Below are 18,947 nucleotides of genomic sequence, written 5' to 3'. Positions count from 1 at the left end.
TTTTTAAATGAAATCGAAGATGACAAAGACTACACAGTGTTCGGAAGTAGCAGCGATTCGGAAAATATAAACATAGCAACGGTAAGTTTATTAAATGTGTGGCTTGTCCCATTATGTTATATTTTTCTAACCTAAAAATATTAGGATTGTGCTAAAGGTTTTTTGTGGCTAATCCCTTTTTAGTAAATACCTATTTTATTGCAGGAAAATGAAGAGGTCTATACTCCACAGGCTTTTCGAGGTGTTGCCAACTTCAGAAAAGAAGACGCCTTCTAGATGAAGACACAAGAATACGCAAGACTAAAAGAAATCTAGGTAGTGAATATATAAATACAAAAGGGAAGAAAAAAGAACAAAAAAAATTAGGTGCACCTTGCGGTTGCACAAAACAGTGTAGATAGCTTTTGGCAGACAAGGAAAATGATATATTTAAAGACTTTTGGAATCTGGGTAATTATGACAAGTAAAATATTTACCTAGCCTCAACTATGAAAGTAATTCCAAAGAAGAGAAGTTACCCAAAGAAAACAAAACGAGTTCATTCATCCAGAAATGTTTCAGTTAAATATAGAGTCAAAATAAATGGAGATGAAGTTAAAATTTGTAAGAAAGAGTTTCTTGCCATACACGGCATTTAAAAAAAATGCATTGAAGGACTGGTTGAACAAAATAAAGCAGGTGCTTCTACTACAAAAAGAAGAATAGAATTAGCTCTTGCTAGTTCTATTGCCTCAATTATCAAGTGGCTCTCATTTTTTTTTCTCGTAGCACTACAGCCCGTGATGGGTTTTGGCTGACTGCACAACTTGCTGTACTGCACAAATTGTCAAGTGGCTCTAATGATTGTCGCAAATTAGAAGCATTCTTCTCTTTTCAGAGGAACCTGAACATTTTATAAAGTGCTACATTACATGAACGAATTGGAAGTGGTCATCTAACCTAACTGATGAGCCAAACCCAAGGTCCCGTTTGGTGTTCCATTTATCATGTGGCTCTTGGAATGCACTCTCGGAAATACTAGAGCAGGAGGTATTGTATTTCCAGCTGCATTTATAAACAAAACTGTAGTAACCAGAGTTCCTCTCTCACCACTTACAGCAGCTGCTACTTGTTTTTGGCCTTTTTATGAAACTATACGAGAAGGTTTTGGTTAGTTTCAGTTTTTGTTTCATCCATATTCCAAATCCTGGATGTGTCACAAAATTCTGGGTATCTTTTGATTAATTTTTCATAATTATTAAAAAAGCATTCACATTATGTTTGTTAAAGGAAATTGCACGTGCAATACTGCATCCCTCAGCAGCATGGATAGATAATCTTGGGTGGCGTTTTATAAAACCGTAAAGCCAGTCCTTTCCTGCCATTCTTGGAGCTTCCCAGTTTTTAGGACAGTCAATATTGTTCATTTTGGTCATCTGATGTGCTAGTTTTCGAGATTCTAGATTGTTAAGACCATAAAACATTTTTGAACACTTAATTAAATATGCCTCAAGGTTGTCTTCCTGTTTGTCAGTAAAAACCTCTCTAGTATCGTTTCTTAATTTCATATCATGTTCGCCATCTGGGTTATTCCTAAACTTCTTGATGTACATTCCAACAGTTTGATATTTTAATCCAAATCTTTTAGCAGCATTTCTTATCGATTCACCATCTAGGATGGCCGCTACACATTTTTTCATAGATTCGGCATCGAACTTTCCTTTTGTTTTTTCTTTCTTCCTTTTTCTTACCATATTCAGACAATCTGCGACAAAGAAAAACCCTTTTTAAATAACTAATAATACATATATATATATATATATATATATATATATATATATATATATATATATATATATATATACTAAATAACTAAATATATATAACTTTTAAGCACGTTATTTATAAAAAGGTGTCTCTATTTTCCACTGCGTTTGTCTGATAGTGCCCCATACCCTTTTATCTGAAGGTGCCCCACTCGATGTGTCCAAACTAAATGTAAAAATATAACCTAAGAGTATCATCAGTAACAAATGTGAATAGTGCAGTGAATAGTACAGGTTATACAGCAATAAATGGATTTAAAACTGGTAGCAATGTTAATTATCCTAAGTCTTATCTTCTAATAAAAGCTCATTGTACCTTTAATCCAAAAATTTGATTTTCAACCACCAAAAACTATGTTTTGATGTCAGTATTGCCAACCCAAGTCCTTAAATTTACCCACAATATCAATGTCTGAAGCTGCCCCCTGTCTGAAGGAGCCCCCTTCACCCCTACAATTTGTTTAAACAAATTGTTTAAAAAAATTTGAACTTCCCGCCTGAGCGACCTCTTAAATCTTATTATGGGGTATCTCATGAAAGTGGTTATGCAAAAAAATCTCATGGGAATATTTTTCCGAACAAATCCGAGCTTTTCACCTTGTCTAATAAGTATTTTACTACTGTAAAGAATCCCAGAATCAACTAATTTGTTGCTTAATAGAGAAGATATATGTAACAGCTTTAAAAAAAGTATTAAAAAAGATACCTGTAGAAATTGTTTCCCAATAATGTATTAATTAAAAGTCGCATTTAGTAAATGAGTCACGAATAACCTTCAATGGCGACATAGTGTCAAATGAACTAAAAATAACAACCAAACGAAATTCCGAAGGAAGAATTAAACGACCATAAAAAGCGGGATTGAAAAGCGAGGGTTTATTTTAATTATATAAGTAGATAAGTAGAGTTGCAAGAATGAAAAATTATAGGTGTTTGAAGCCGCTGTTGAATCGCTTACTCATTCTCCTTAACGATTGGATTAACTACCTAAAAGTGATGTAAAATACGTTTTCGTGGTTTTTACCTTTCTTTTTGCAGCAAAACTATTTCACACCACCAAAATATTATTATTTAAAATTTAATCTATGGATGAAAGAATACTGTATCAAAACGGCATGTTAAAGTGCTATAACCACGTCGTATTATTTTCTTGTCAATCGGTTTGCTCGAGCAAATTGTCCCAAATTGTTTCAGTACTAAATTTTACAGATTACGGAGAAGAAACAGCATTTAGATATACAATAATAATACAGAGTGGACTAAAAATCTGCAAACGGCTAATCATCTCTTAAATGGATGTTCGGAATTATACAAAAACCGGGATGTCACTTTGGTTTTTTAAATACAACACTTTATATATTGTATTATTATTAGAATCCTCATTTCAATACGAGTTTACAAGTTCAACTATATATAACACTTGCTTTTTATATAGTCACGAAGGTCTTAACTGTTTTATGACGATGTGCTTTTCTTTCCACACAGTAATAAAAAGATCTTATAATGAAGTTGTTCTCAAACCATTCTCCTATCAATAACCATAGTTCCCACGATCTCATGAGAATTTTAAAAAATGGCAAAAATGGCAAAAATCGCGTAACGTTTATTTGTTTAACACTTTTATAGAAACTGTCTTTAATTGCGGCAAAATGCAAAAATTGTATAAAAAAGCTGCACTCTTGACCTTGAATGTTTTTTTTTTATTTTGCCGATAGGACACTGTGATTAAATATATCGAATTTATATAAGATAGATAGATATTCACAAAGATCATCAACAACAGATTAACAAACGCATTAGATGCTGCACAGCTGAGAGAACAAGCTGACTTCAGAAGTGGATTCAGTACCATAGATCATATTTATGCACTTCGAAAATTAATGAGTAGAGCTAAAGAATATGAAATACCGCTAGAATCAACCTTCATAGATTTCGAGAAGGCTTTCAATTCTTTATATCCCAAGACAGTTATAGAAGCTTTGACCAACCAAGGAATTGACAAACCGTACATAGAAACTTTAACAAATATATACAGACAAGCAAAAGCTAAGGTGAAAATTTCCAGAATTTCCCACTACCAGAGGCGTCCGACAAGGAGACAGGGCCGTTCCTGACGGGTATGCAATGAATGCCCCGCACGCAGCCGCTAAATTTTAGGGGCGCCAAATATTTGGTTACCATTACAAAAATATTCTCACTTCTAAAACAAAAAAGTCAGTGTTCAGTATTTCCCCGGTAAGCGTTAAAGCAATCACTTCATCCGATTGCTATTCCCTATTATAATACCAAAATTACTAATTAAATTACCACCCTACAATTTTATTAATGTCAGCACATGACGCGCCGTCTAATGCCGCTCGCCGCGTTTGAGTAAAGAATGTACTATTGATAAAGGCCAACAAAAATATTATGAAATTGAAAAACAGCGATGGCGTGAAATCATTAAAAGAATGATTTATATTCTGCAGTGTTTACCTGGCCAAAATTTAGCTTTTACGGGTGACAATACGAATCTTTATGAGACTAATAATGGTAATTTTTTGAAATTAGTTGAAATGATTGATAAATTCGATCCAATTATGATGGAACACCTAAGCAATATTCAGTTGCCTCAGAACAGCAAAATATTACTCAATTATTTTGAATAAATCTCCAGCTGCTAGCCTGAGCAGGTGACGGTCATAGTTCGCTTCGTTTATATATATATATATATATATATATATATATATATATATATATATATATATATATATAAGAATAAGAAAAAAGAAGTACTTGTGACTCGTTTGGAACAAATATATAACTGTTTTGGATGGGTTGGAGTCAATAATAGGGCTATTGGTTAACTATTTTTTTAATCTCGAGCTTTCAATTGTGTTTACAATTATTATCAAGAGCTAAAAAAGACAAAATACTTACAAGGTTGAACTAAAAAGAAAAAACAATTTTTGTTAACTTACCAAATAAAAATTAGTTTGGTAAGTAAAAAATCACTGCTTACATGTTCAAAATATTTTATATAAAAATGTTTTGATCTAACAAATGTTTCTCCGAAAATTTCTATAATTTTGAAAACATTTTTTTTAATATAAAAATAATTGAATTTATAAATAAGTTCAAATAGCAACCAATTACAAATAGCCTCAATGTCATAAATGCCAACATAAAATTTTTATTTTTGACAATTATATTGCCAAAAGTAAAACTTCGTTTAAACATTCTTTTTTGTTTAGTAACAAAAAGAAGAAGATTTATTCACCCTTGACAGATGTCTGAAAGAATGTGACAGATATATGGAGAATTGAATATGACATTTTACAATTTTTATATATAAATCATAAAGAAAGAATATAATTATATATTTTACTTAAATTTTGAATCTCAGATCTTTTGTTTAAACTCTTATCATTTTTGCTAATACAAACCATTTCCAAAAAAGTCCTTTTAAATTTATTACTTTCACTACATAAAATTTTAATGTTATCAAAATCCATAATCCATAATATCAAATCGCATTATTTCTCACAAAAGTGATTGCAGAATTAAAAAACCATCTTGTGCTTTGGCAGAACATGTAATCGATAAAGACCATATTATGGATTTTGATAACATTAAAATTTTATGTAGTGAAAGTAATAAATTTAAAAGGACTTTTTTGGAAATGGTTTGTATTAGCAAAAATGATAAGAGTTTAAACAAAAGATCTGAGATTCAAAATTTAAGTAAAATATATAATTATATTCTTTCTTTATGATTTATATATAAAAATTGTAAAATGTCATATTCAATTCTCCATATATCTGTCACATTCTTTCAGACATCTGTCAAGGGTGAATAAATCTTCTTCTTTTTGTTACTAAACAAAAAAGAATGTTTAAACGAAGTTTTACTTTTGGCAATATAATTGTCAAAAATAAAAATTTTATGTTGGCATTTATGACATTGAGGCTATTTGTAATTGGTTGCTATTTGAACTTATTTATAAATTCAATTATTTTTATATTAAAAAAAATGTTTTCAAAATTATAGAAATTTTCGGAGAAACATTTGTTAGATCAAAACATTTTTATATAAAATATTTTGAACATGTAAGCAGTGATTTTTTACTTACCAAACTAATTTTTATTTGGTAAGTTAACAAAAATTGTTTTTTCTTTTTAGTTCAACCTTGTAAGTATTTTGTCTTTTTTAGCTCTTGATAATAATTGTAAACACAATTGAAAGCTCGAGATTAAAAAAATAGTTAACCAATAGCCCTATTATTGACTCCAACCATCCAAAACAGTTATATATTTATATATATATATATATATATATATATATATATATATATATATATATATATATGGAAGTATGAAGTCGAAATTAGAGAACACTTTCTGGGGTTTTTCAAAGTTTTAGATACTACAGGAGAAGGGCTCTTCAATTTTTTTAAAGAAAAAATATCAAAATTTGAAATAAGGCTTTATGACATGAGAGGTCAGGATTACGACAATGGGGCAACTATGTCTGGCAAGCATGTGGGCCTTCAAGCTCAAATTCTAAAAATTAATCCCAGAGCAATGTTTTTGCCTTGTTTAGCTCACACTTTTAATTTAAGTGTCAATGATGCAGCTAAAATTTCATATGAGACTGTAGGTTTTTTTTTCAATTATTCAGGAGTTGTTCAATTTTTTTTCTGCTTCACCCTACAGATGGGACATTTTAAAAAGGAATGTACCAAACTTAACTTTAAAATCAGTAACTGAAACACGATGGGAAAGCAGAGTCAAAGCCATTCACCCTCTTAGGTTTCAATTCCTCGAAATTTGTAAAAGTTTACATGATTTGATGGAAGATAATTCAAGAGATATGAATACGAAACATTCAGCAAGGTCACTATTAGACAAAATTAAAACGTTCAAATTCATTTTTTCTATTATAATTTGGCATGATGTGTTAACAAAAGTTAATATAGTAAGTAAAATGGTCCAGAATCCAAATACAACTTTAAATGAATGCCATACAGAAATAAAAAATCTTAATATTTATTCCACTGAAAAAAGGTCAGACAAACATTTCGAGATTTTCATGAATGAGGCTGTAGCAGAAGCAGAAAAAAGTGATGTAGAGCAAACATTTCCATTATTAAGACAAAGAAAGACGAAGTTTCAATTTTCGTATAAAGGTATAGATGAAACAGTATTCGATCCAACACAAAAATTTAAGATCAGTATTTATTTTCAAATTTTGGACACAACAATTCAATCTCTACAAAGACGCTTTGGGGGAATAGATAAGTGCCACGATTTATTTGGATTTTTGGGTAATTTTCAAAAATCTAGATTCTGATGTGATTAAAAGATTATGTATGGATTTGGATTTAGCTTTACAAATTCAACATGAAGGAAACGTATGCAAAGATATTGATGGTCTTGATTTGCATAATGAAATTCTGTCATACAAAGTTCTTAACCCACTCACAGACTCTAGCAAAATTTCGGATTCGCCCATAGATATTTTAAATTATATAACAAAGAAAAATTTACAATCCTTGTTTCCAAATCTATTTATAGCCTTGAGAGTATTCCTGACCCTTCCAATTTCGGTGGCATCTGGCGAAAGGAGTTTTTCAAAGCTAAAGCTCATAAAAAATTATTTAAGGACGTCAATGTGCCAAGAAAGGCTATCAGATTTTTCAGTCATTTCAATTGGAAATAAAATTTGTGAAGCTATTGATCACAATGAAATGATTAATGAGCTTGCATCTGTGAAAGCACGACGTGTCATGTTGTAATTCCAATATTTGTTATTTAATTATTTTTCACTTGGTATATATGTATTATTTAATAAAGTTTTTTTTCCATTGAGAGTATCTCCTTTCCGTTATTGTTTCATGTTATATTGCAGAATGCCTTATTAATTTGCTAATTGAGTGTTTTCTTTCTTACTGTTAACTTACATAATAATATTGTTTTAAAATGACCTTTTTTCTTCATTTAATTTTGAAAATAAAACCTATTTTCAAACATGGTTCGTTTTATTTTTCTTTTGACATTCATATCGTATTTTCAATCATATCACAAGAACATGTTATGATATAGGTATCTTAAAAACATAATATGGGGCGCACAAAAAATCCTGCACACAGGCGCTCACTACCCTAGGAACGGGCCTGCATGGAGACACAATATTACCAAAGCTCTTCACTGCAACTCTAGAAAATATATTCAGGAAAATGAACTGGCAGAACAAAGGAATATCCATTAATGGAGAATACTTCAGCCATATTAGATTTGCAGACGACATCGTTCTGATGGCTAATAATCCTGCAGAACTACAAGAACTTATAAGCGACCTAAATGCAGCTAGCAATGAAGTTGGCCTAAATATGAACTTGACAAAAACAAAAACCATGTACAACGAGCTAGTGGATGTCCAAGATGTAATAATAAACAACACTGCACTTAAGACAGTAGACGAGTATGTATAATATTGGGACAATTAATACATAAATCTGGCTCCTTACTTCCAGAAATCAACAGAAGAATGAAACTAGGTTGGACATCTTTTGGTAGAAATGCAGTTATATTCAAATCGAAGATATCAATCTAATTGAAGAAAAAGCATTCAATAAGTGTATACTACCACTCATGACATGTGTAGCATTTTTAAATTGCTTGATATATATTGAAATCCCCTCGTATATGTATTTTCAATCCTTTTTGCGTCGTCGAATTGATGTAAACCATTTTAGAGTTTGTTTATATACCACGGACGCGTATTTTCTTTGATCGAAAGCCGCTCGATATTGCTTTTCAAATAAACATCCATTTAGATATCTGAAAAGGTTCTGCTGGAAAGATAATTGCGACACTCTCGCTGATGCGTGGTCAAGAGCGGTGAGCTTCAGCATTATGTCCAAATTTCACGTTGAATTTGTAATTTTTTCTATTTTTGTCTCTTTTCATGGAAAATGTGTAACAGTGTAAAGTTAATAGTAGCAGTTCAATGTGTAGTTGCAGTCTAATTCTACCTGTTCCAGTTGTTTAGGAAGAAAAGTTTCCAAAGTTTGTGTTCCAGTGCCCCAACTTTCAATCTCAAATAATCAGTCCTATCGCAGTTTGGAGATGAATTTGTTCGTGTGGTGGTGAATTTAATTCCAGTTCTAATCCCAGAAATCTTTAGTGCAATTTAGTGAAATCAAGGTAACTTTTTATGTTTTAAATTTTAAAGTAACGATAGACATTTTTTTTTCTAATAATAATAATTGCTTTCAGAAGGATTTGTAAATAATTTGTAATATTTAAAAATATATGTCTTAGGCCGTGGTTAGCTGTCATTTTAATTGTTCTGAATGAATATGTAAGGGAGGCTACACCATAATCGGTAGAATATGCTCATAATGATGATATATATATATATATATATATATATATATATATATATATATATATATATATATATATATTATTAAGATTGTTTATTTTGACTTTAATCTTAGTTTATTGAGCCAATAAAAAAATATAACTTATTTGTTATCAAAAGTAAAATAACCTCCTTATATTACCTGTGTTCGATGGATTCAAAGATTTTCTAGTTGTCTTTTATCGGGATAGAGAAGAAGGATAAGAATAAAAAATATATTATATTATAAAAATTTACGTTTCTTTATTTTATATGAACGAATAAACAATTATCAATTTCTGCCGTTATCTTATCAATCAGCATACAAAAAAAAATAAATCAAATTTTTATAATAATAAGATTTTAAATCTACATACATTTATATTAAGTGAAAAACAATTTTACTTAAATTTCTCTTTACTTGAAACAAGAAACAACAAAACTTTAAACTTTTGATTAGCCTAACAAAACCTTAGTTCTTAAATTTGAATGCTAATGACCATGATGTCAAAACGATCCTTCACAGATATAAAATTCAATTGTACAAAACACTTACAGCTTATTTTCTTATTGAGTTGTATGTTGGAACATACACAAAAAAATCCAGTCTCCTCAACGATGTGATCTCTCCTTTTTGGCACCTAGGCTCCTTCCTAACGTCTTTGCATACCTGCTGCACTAACCAAAAACACCTGATGCACTTCTTCAAAAAACTCAACTACTTATTAATGACTCAAGGACCTTTTGTCAACTTGATGCCGTAAAACTACTTTCACAAATCTTCACAAAATGCCAACGGTAGATACAAGGACCTCTTTCAATCTACTTGCTATCTCCTTCTGCAAAACTATTCAATTCTTATCACAATGCCGGTATCCAACTCACGAACCACACCCTATCTTGAGACAAACGACTGTTTCCTTCGATGACCAAATTATAACTGACTTCTCCCGTTCTCGTGATCGGCTCACAAATTCCCATTTAAAAACGACCGTCCAATCAAAAGCTCAAATTGTGTTTACCATGATTTTGGAAAAGTCTAATTTCGGTTTCAGAGAAAAACTAAATAGCTTACTTTAAAATTGGTTTTGTCAATACACAATTTAGACATATTTCAAAAGATTAGAATATGGTCATTTAATACTCGATTATACAAACAATGAAAAGATTAACTTACAGGTAAAATGTCTTCTAATTCTAAACAAAGGTTTTTTGATAATTTTGTTTGAAACGAAAAAAGGTCGTTTGCCAAACAAATTTCTATTCTTATCTACACTAAATCTTATCTTAAATTACTATATACAATTTGTTTATATTGATATCTTAAAATTTTATTTCGATGGATTTTTTTATTTATTTTTCTTTGGTTCGGAAAGAAGAAACATAACAATATAATATATATATATATATATATATATATATACATATATATATATATATATATATATACATATATATATATATATATATATATATATATATATATATACATGGTGAGTTTTTAGTGCGACATCGGTTGATAATGCCATTATGGTATAGAATATCTAAAAAACTTATTTAGAAAAAATGTAGGCAATGATATTCTCCATACTTACTAGGTGATTATTAATTACGTGGTATGGCAAACATACAATTTTTTAAATGGGACACCCTATATATTTTTTGAAATTTGTATTTTTCTCATAATTCTTGTTCTTATAGTAGTAGTTTTGCATTACTATACAGAGTATTTAACAAGTTATGTCCATTTATATTTCGAAATCACTATAAATTAAAACCATGTATATAAAGAAGTAATGCATTAACAGTTACCTACGTTATATAATAAAGTAAACAAAATATTGTAGTTTTTAAATTAAGTTTAATTAAAATCATTGACTAAAATTTGTATACATCGTGAACTATAAAACAAACGATTTTCTCATTTTTTTATCTCTTCATTCTGTATACACATGGTGGTGATTTCATAGGGATTTTGAAATAAAAATGGTCATAACTTGTTAAATACTCTTGTTAAACATACTACATTGTATGTTTGTCGTACCACATAGTTATTAATCATCCTGTAGAACTCCACATATTTTTCAAGAATGGAAAATATTATTGCCTACAATTTTTTTGAATAAGTTTAGAATAGTATAGCATACTAAAGTGAATAATTACTAAGTGTATTTAAAATGTCATTAATAAATCAAATAAATAATAGTTATTTAACCAACAAGTGTATTAATAAGGGCGATTAACAATTGAGATATATTAATGCGCGAGCGAAGCGAGTGCGTTAATGTTCGAGATTGTTAATCGCCATTTTAATTCACGAGTTCGTTACAAAACTTTTCCGTTGACCGAACTTTTCAGAAATAAAAATATCTTAGTTTAAATTTTTATTTACTTAACGATAAATAATGACATACAATGACAGACAGTACTTACAGCGGCTATGTCATTTTAAATAATTTTTTAGTGGGAATATAAATGGGTACCTATATGTTTGGTTGCCTACACCACAGGTCACTGCCAATCACAGAGCGTTAAATTATACAAGCAATGTATGCTGTGTTGCCTATAATAAAATCGTTCATTAATAGAAAATCATTCATTAATAGGGGTCATTAATCAATGATTTTGAAGGTGTTAAAATTAATCATAAATGGATGGTCGACGGAAAACGGTATTTAAAACATGATCTAATAAAAACTAATATTAAAAACTTATAAAAAAAAACATGTCATAGTTATCTACTGTTTGGTAAATATTATATTTTATTCAAATCATTATTTTTTTTCCTTCTAAACTTAGCTTTTTATCAAGAATGGTTTTTTTTGTAAAATGTAAGATAAACTTTTCTTCATTTGTGTACAATTTTTTGGGACACACTGTATATCATACCTCACCAAAAATCATTCCCTTATCCTTTTAGTCATAAAATTGTTGTATAAATTATTTAAAACTCATTTTTTTAGATATCAAATTAAAAATGCCCAATATTACTGTGATCATCCTTAATATTGACAACATTGTAAAATTTGTGGTATGTATCTACCGAGTGATTATCAAGCCGTACGATGTTTGTAATGTTCGGGTAAATTCTATACATAGTTTTTTTTTAGTAAATAGTACAACTTATTTATTGTTATCATCCGATTTAATTACTCCCAAGTGTTTTATTTAGAGACTCTTTCATTAGTTTAGCAGGACGAACTTATTCTTTTTTGTGTTACCTATGGGTAAAAAAGAAAGGTAGTTGAAAAGGATATCGCCTGATATAACAAATACGTTATAAAGCAATAAACTGATATTTGTTAATAAAAGTACAGGCAAAAATATTGAGAAAATGCTATAAAAAATCCCATGAAACTTATCCCCTTTACTAATCTGTTATGAATAATGTCAACCACATCTTCTAACTAGCTTTTATTTAGTTCACTTACTTGTATTAAATTAGCTTGTTTTGAGTCCTATTTTTCTAAGATGGGTTAAGTTTATTATATTTCGTTTCGTGCTTTATCCTTTTATTTATTATCCTTTTCTACTTTTGGTTTTCTCTTATTCTTAATATTTTTTGATAAATTAATTAATAAATATTAATTTTTACTAACGTTTACTTGCACTTATTTATAAATAATAAAAACAAGTTGAAATATACAAATCGAATACATACCTGCTTTACTTCAAATTTCTTTTGTATCAAAGCGTAGATCGCAGAGCAGCAGAACATGACTGTTTCCTGCTAACATTCCGGCTAATGTCTAAACCTCCCAGCTAAACATACTATCCTGTTGCGAAAACTCCATTTATGGAAAACTCTAACGACGATAATCGTGGAGTTTCCCTACTTTTCTTTCCGAAATATCTCCAGACACTACTTTCTCCTGAATGGGAGTTGATCGTGAGAAAACTCATTTTTCCATTGGTGCTTTCCAGGTTTTCCACGTCTGGAAGTGACGAGAAAACTGGAGAATTGCATCAGGAACGCAGAAACGAAAAGAGATGGTGAAACTCGATTGGGGGTGTTTCTAGTTGCAGAGTCGTACGAGCCACTTGTTGCTGCTGGAAGCGTTGGTTTGTTTTAAAGGGGGTGTGTTTAATTATTGATTTTGTGTGATGTCTGGGGTGCATTTTATACGTTTCGTCAAATTATACACGATAACGACTATATTGGCAGCAGTACACCGACTGCTTAAAATATTTTATATAATATAATATATACAAGTCTTAATTAACCTAGATAATGCTAAAATAAAAAATCTTTTCAGTGGAAGTTTCGTTTATTCAGTAACTGATCAAGTTAAAGAAGTTTATTAAGTTTATAAAGTGAATTGTCTTAAGGTTACAGTATAGCTTAAAATAAACAGTACTGAACTTGTAATTATTTTATTGTTTTAAAAAATACATATTATTGACACTTTATAACATGTTCTAAATGAGCCCCTTCTCTCTCAAGACTTCATACCGATATTCCAGATTTCTCGTAATGTTATGGAATCAAGGTTGTCTCAAGTCCGCGAAGAAGGCTCTAACGGCATCCTTTAACTCATTGATGGTCTGTGACAGCAGTATGGTAAGTTGCCCAATCCTGCTGGAAAAATTGGTCTCGAAAGACTAAATTACGTGCACGACAAAATTGACGTAGATCAGGGATAAAGCGAGTTAAAATTTGTATGTACCTTTGTTGATTAAGTGTGACTTGCTTACAATTTTCTTCGATAAAATAAGGATCAATGATTCCGTGTTCCGAAACTGCACACCAGACACTCACTTTTGCGCTATTTATAGGAACTTCTTAAACTTCATCTGGTCTGACAAAGCCCAGAAATCGATTTGTGCGACGATTTACATGGCCTGACAAATGAAAATGTGCTTCGTCTGAAAACCATACATTTTTCAAAAATTCAGGATTTTCATACTGTAATGCAAGAATTCTGGCACAATATTCCACTCTACTGTGATAATCCCTGGGATGTAATTGTTGATGTTCCTGAATTATATACAAAAATGCTCTCAGCTCCTTCAGGATTATTTGCAAGGAAGTTCGTTTTAAGCCAAGATGCAACGCTGTTCTTGTCTGGCTGGCTTTCGGATTTTCCAAGTTTCGCTCAAAAACACGTTCATGGTTATCGTTGCTGTTAACTGTCCTGGGACGCCCTGAGTTTACTTTTTGTTTTCACAATACATTACCTATATTTCTAAACTTTTCAACAACCTTCAAAATTACAGCATTACTTGGAGAAGGTTTATTAAACCGTTGTGTAAATTGATCATACACGTATTGCAGACTTGCACTATTACGTCGGCCGATTCCGTATGAGCGAAGATAATGCTCCACAAGAAACAATTTCTCCTCTGTACTTAATACCATTTTTAACAAGTAGGCTTTAATAAATAATTGTTTAAGGATTGCTTGACAGATCTATACTAGTTAATTTGAATATGACAGCGTGCACAAAGAGACATCTATGTTTCAGTTTTAGTACTGTTTATTTTGTGAGAGTAACTCTCACAAAAACATCAGCCGAAAAATTGAGAAGGACACAACGAAAGATGGAGAGATCAATGCTTGGAATAAGCTTAAGAAATAGAATAAGAAACGAGGAAGTTCGTAGACGAACCGGAGTGGAAGACATTATCGAACATATTACAAGGCAAAAATGGAGATGGGCAGGACATGGTGCAAGAATGAAAGACGACAGTTGGGCATAAAAATTGCTTAAGTGGAGATCACGGGCTGACAAGCGAAGCCGAGGAAGACCCCCAACGCGATGGACCGATGACCTCAAAAGAATCGTGACTAATTGGATAGCAGAGGCGCAGAACAGAAGCAGATGGAAAAGTCTAGAGGAGGCCTGTTCAACAATGGAAAACTTAGGGCTGATTGATGAACTGTTTATTTTGGGCAATACTGCATTTCTGGGCCATCAGCTTAGTGAGCCACATTTTAAAGTTATTTTTTAAAATCATACATCAAAGGATATAATATAGACTATGCGAAGAAACAATCAGCCGTACACAGTTTGGTTTTCGTAACGCAGTGGGTACGAGAGAGGCTCTCTTTAGCATACAAGTGCTATTCCAAAGATGTAGAGATGTGAATTGCGATATTTGTGCATGCTTCATTGATTACCATGAAGCATTTGATACAGTAAAACACGATAAGCTGATGAAGATATTAACAAATATTGGAATAAACACCTGTGATTAAGAATGATTAGCAATCTTTACAGGAATCAAACATCGTCTATCCGTACAGAGGCATGAGAATCCGGTTATATCAAAATCAAACGTGGGGTCTGACAGGGATGTATACTATCACCCTTGTTAAAGCTGAAATTTAATCGGCTCCGAATTCGAATTAACAGAGAATATATTAATAACATCAGATGATACTGTGGTATTCGTTGACAGTTATGAAGCCCTTCAGGAGTTACTCACTGAGTCAGAGATATGGACTTTCACTGAACATTAAGAAAACAAAATGTATGATGATGTCTAAGAAGGAACAGCAAATTGAAAGAATTAGTGTGAATGGTCAACAAATAGAAAGAGTAAAAACTTACACCTAACTTGGTACCAACGTCAATAAAATTGGAACCATTCCCTAGAAATAAAAACCAGGATAGAGAAATCAAGATCTGCATTTCAGAATACGGCTAAGCTATTCAAATGTCACGATTTATCAGTACCCATAAAAATCAGGTTATATCTTTCCTATACTGTTGTACGAAGTTAAGTCGTGGACTCTCACAGAAGCTATTTCTAAGAAAATTGAGGCTTTCGAAATGTGGCTTTATCGTAGAATCCTGAAGATATCCTATACCGACCAAATTACTAACTAGGACGTTTTATTAAGAACGCAAAAAGGAAAACAGTTGTTAACCACAATAAAAACAGACAAAATTGAATACCTCGGTTACATCATGAGAAACAGTGAAAGATATGGGTTGTTGCAATTAATTCTTTACGGAAAAATAGAAGGAAAACAAGGACCAGGAAGGCGAAGAATTTCCTGGCTGAAATATCTACTTACGTGGTTCAACACAATAACCACAAATATTTTCAGAGCCGCAGTTTACAAAATACAGATTTTCATGATGGTTGCCAACATTCGAAACTGATGGGCACTACAAGAAGAAGAAGGTTAAGATTTTTCGTATTGGTTAATACGGTAGTACAATTTCATCTTTATGTCCTGTGGTATTACATTTAGAACAATTTAGACCATCTAAGGAGAGATAGATTTTGTAAGGGGTATTCATAAGACGGATAATCCGTCGGATAATAAGAGGGATTCAGGTATGCCAACTTTCAGGAAAGTTATTTTGGAAATCGGGATAAGCTCCAATTTTTTGAGCTCTTCTTCAATTACAGTGTTTGGAAAGCTTTAATTAATCTTCTAATCTCTATATCAGTACCTTGTATTGAAACGTATTTGTAATCTTGCAGTAAATTTTCTACGATTGTAGTATTATTAAGATAAATGCACACCTTATTGTTGGAGATTATAGACGCAAAAATGATGTCTTTTAATTGTACTAAGATTCCTATTGTTTTTATGTATTCTTATATTTTTATATCTGAAACTGATAATAAAACAATTGCTTGTTCTTTAAATGGTAAATTGAAATTGCTTACGGCATTGGAATAGGTTAATGTTGAAGATATTGTAGATGAGGTTCATGTTGACGATGTTGATACTTGTTTGGTGACTGCTGTGTTAGTTTCTAATTTGACATCCATTTTTATTTTTATTTTCTTCATTGGCAAGTTTTAGAGTAAGAGCCGCTACTGATTTTTGACAATAATGAGCTTGACTTATCGGCTTAACTGTTTTTTCCGTCGACCGTCCATTTATGATCAATTTTAACACCCTCAAAATCATTGATTAATGACCCCTATTAATGAATGATTTTCTATTAATGAACGATTTTATTATAGGCAACACAACATACTCGTACATTGCTTGCATAAATTAATTAAACGCTCTGTGATTGGCAGTGACCTGTGGTGTAAGCAACCAAACATATACCTATTTATATTCCCACTAAAAAATTAATTTAAAATGAAGTAGCCGCTGTTAGTACTATCTGTCATTAGTGTCATTGTATGTCATTATTTACTTTATTGTTTAAAATTCTGTGTATTTGAAAAATCAAAGGATGGATATTGACGAAGAGTTTAATTTAACTCCACCAGAATTTCTTCTTCTATCACAGAATTTACAGAGGTCCAAGAAGACTTAAATATAAATTTGTCAAAATGCTATACAGCAGATAATCATTTATCAATATCTTCCTTTAATTTCAGTAATTGCACCATTTCGAATATTAATGTTTACTATAATAAAACTACCACTAAGGAAACTTTGAATAAAGTCAATGAAAGCTGAAAAAATTGTTGTTTATCGTTAAGTAAATAAAAATTTAAACTAAGATATCTTTATTTCTGAAAAGTACGGTCGACGAAAAAGTTTTGTAACGAACTCGTGAATTAAAATGGCGATTAACAATCTCGAACATTAACGCGCTCGTTTTTTTTCACGTGTTGAAATATCTCAATTGTTAATCGCCCTTATTAATACACTTGTTGGTTAAATAACTATTAACAGTTGGCATAAACCAACAAAAAACACTTTGTATTCGGAGCTTAAATTATTGAAAGTTCTGTCAATAAAATATTTTGACAGTCCTCACAAACGGGCTTAATTCCATATTAGCGACAACATTTTTATAAAAGAGAATGTATAAAAGTTTATAATTTATTTTATATAAATTTACCGATATTTAAGGAACTACCAGGAGAAAACAATTACATATTATTACAGAAATAATGTACATTTTTATCGAGAGACCAAAATAATCGAAAAAAACATTGACATAAGTTTATTTGTCTTTCTTTTCTTAGTGAAACAGATTGGTAAAAAACAGTTAAGTTATGTAATTAAAAATGATTAGCAGTCCAATACTTTAAATTTGCTTTTTTTAAAGTAGGTTATATGTTAAAAATATGAGAAAATACGTCGAAGTGAACTATAGCAGTAAAACTGGCCACGAGGTGAACTGCCTCAGCCTCGGGCGAATTGATCGCGTGACTTCTCTGCCAATCTCGTACAGCAGCCATATTTCAAAATATCATAATAATAACTAGCGGACAATATACCTACCTACCTCAGAAAGTGCATTTTAAAGTTTACTACGATACTCAAACAATACTTAAACAGTACACCTGAAAAGGGCAAGTCCCCGTAACTCATTCGCATCGATAAACAATGCAATGCATTGCCGAGGTAACTTCTTAATTGCATATCATTTTTGATAAAAGCCATATATAGTTGTTCGTTTATTCTTTACTATTAAAAAACTATAAAATATGTTCTGCGGAAAGTGTAGTTATGCAGGGAAAATAGAAATGATAATGATGACTTAACCCTTTCAGTCATGAATTATGAACATATTAGATTACAATTTTATGTTTGTGGATAAATATTTTTGGTCCCAACTAGAATTTTGTAAAGTGCCCTTTTGAAATATTTGATATATGTACAGGGTGTTTCAAAAAGGTATGTCATAAATTAAACCACGCATTCCGGGGACAAAAATAAATTGATTGAATTCAACTTACCTTAGTACGAAAGTGTACACAAAAAACAGTTACAGCCCTTTGAAGTTACAAAATAGAAATTGTTTTTTTGCATTATCTTCTAAACTACTTGACATTTTGTAATAAAAATGGACACGTTACTTTCTTGTTCTGAAAGCATTT

Source organism: Diabrotica undecimpunctata, chromosome 1, assembly GCF_040954645.1.
Source record: "Diabrotica undecimpunctata isolate CICGRU chromosome 1, icDiaUnde3, whole genome shotgun sequence".
Taxonomy (NCBI): Eukaryota; Metazoa; Arthropoda; class Insecta; order Coleoptera; family Chrysomelidae; genus Diabrotica; species Diabrotica undecimpunctata.
Note: the sequence above shows the minus strand (reverse complement) of the source record.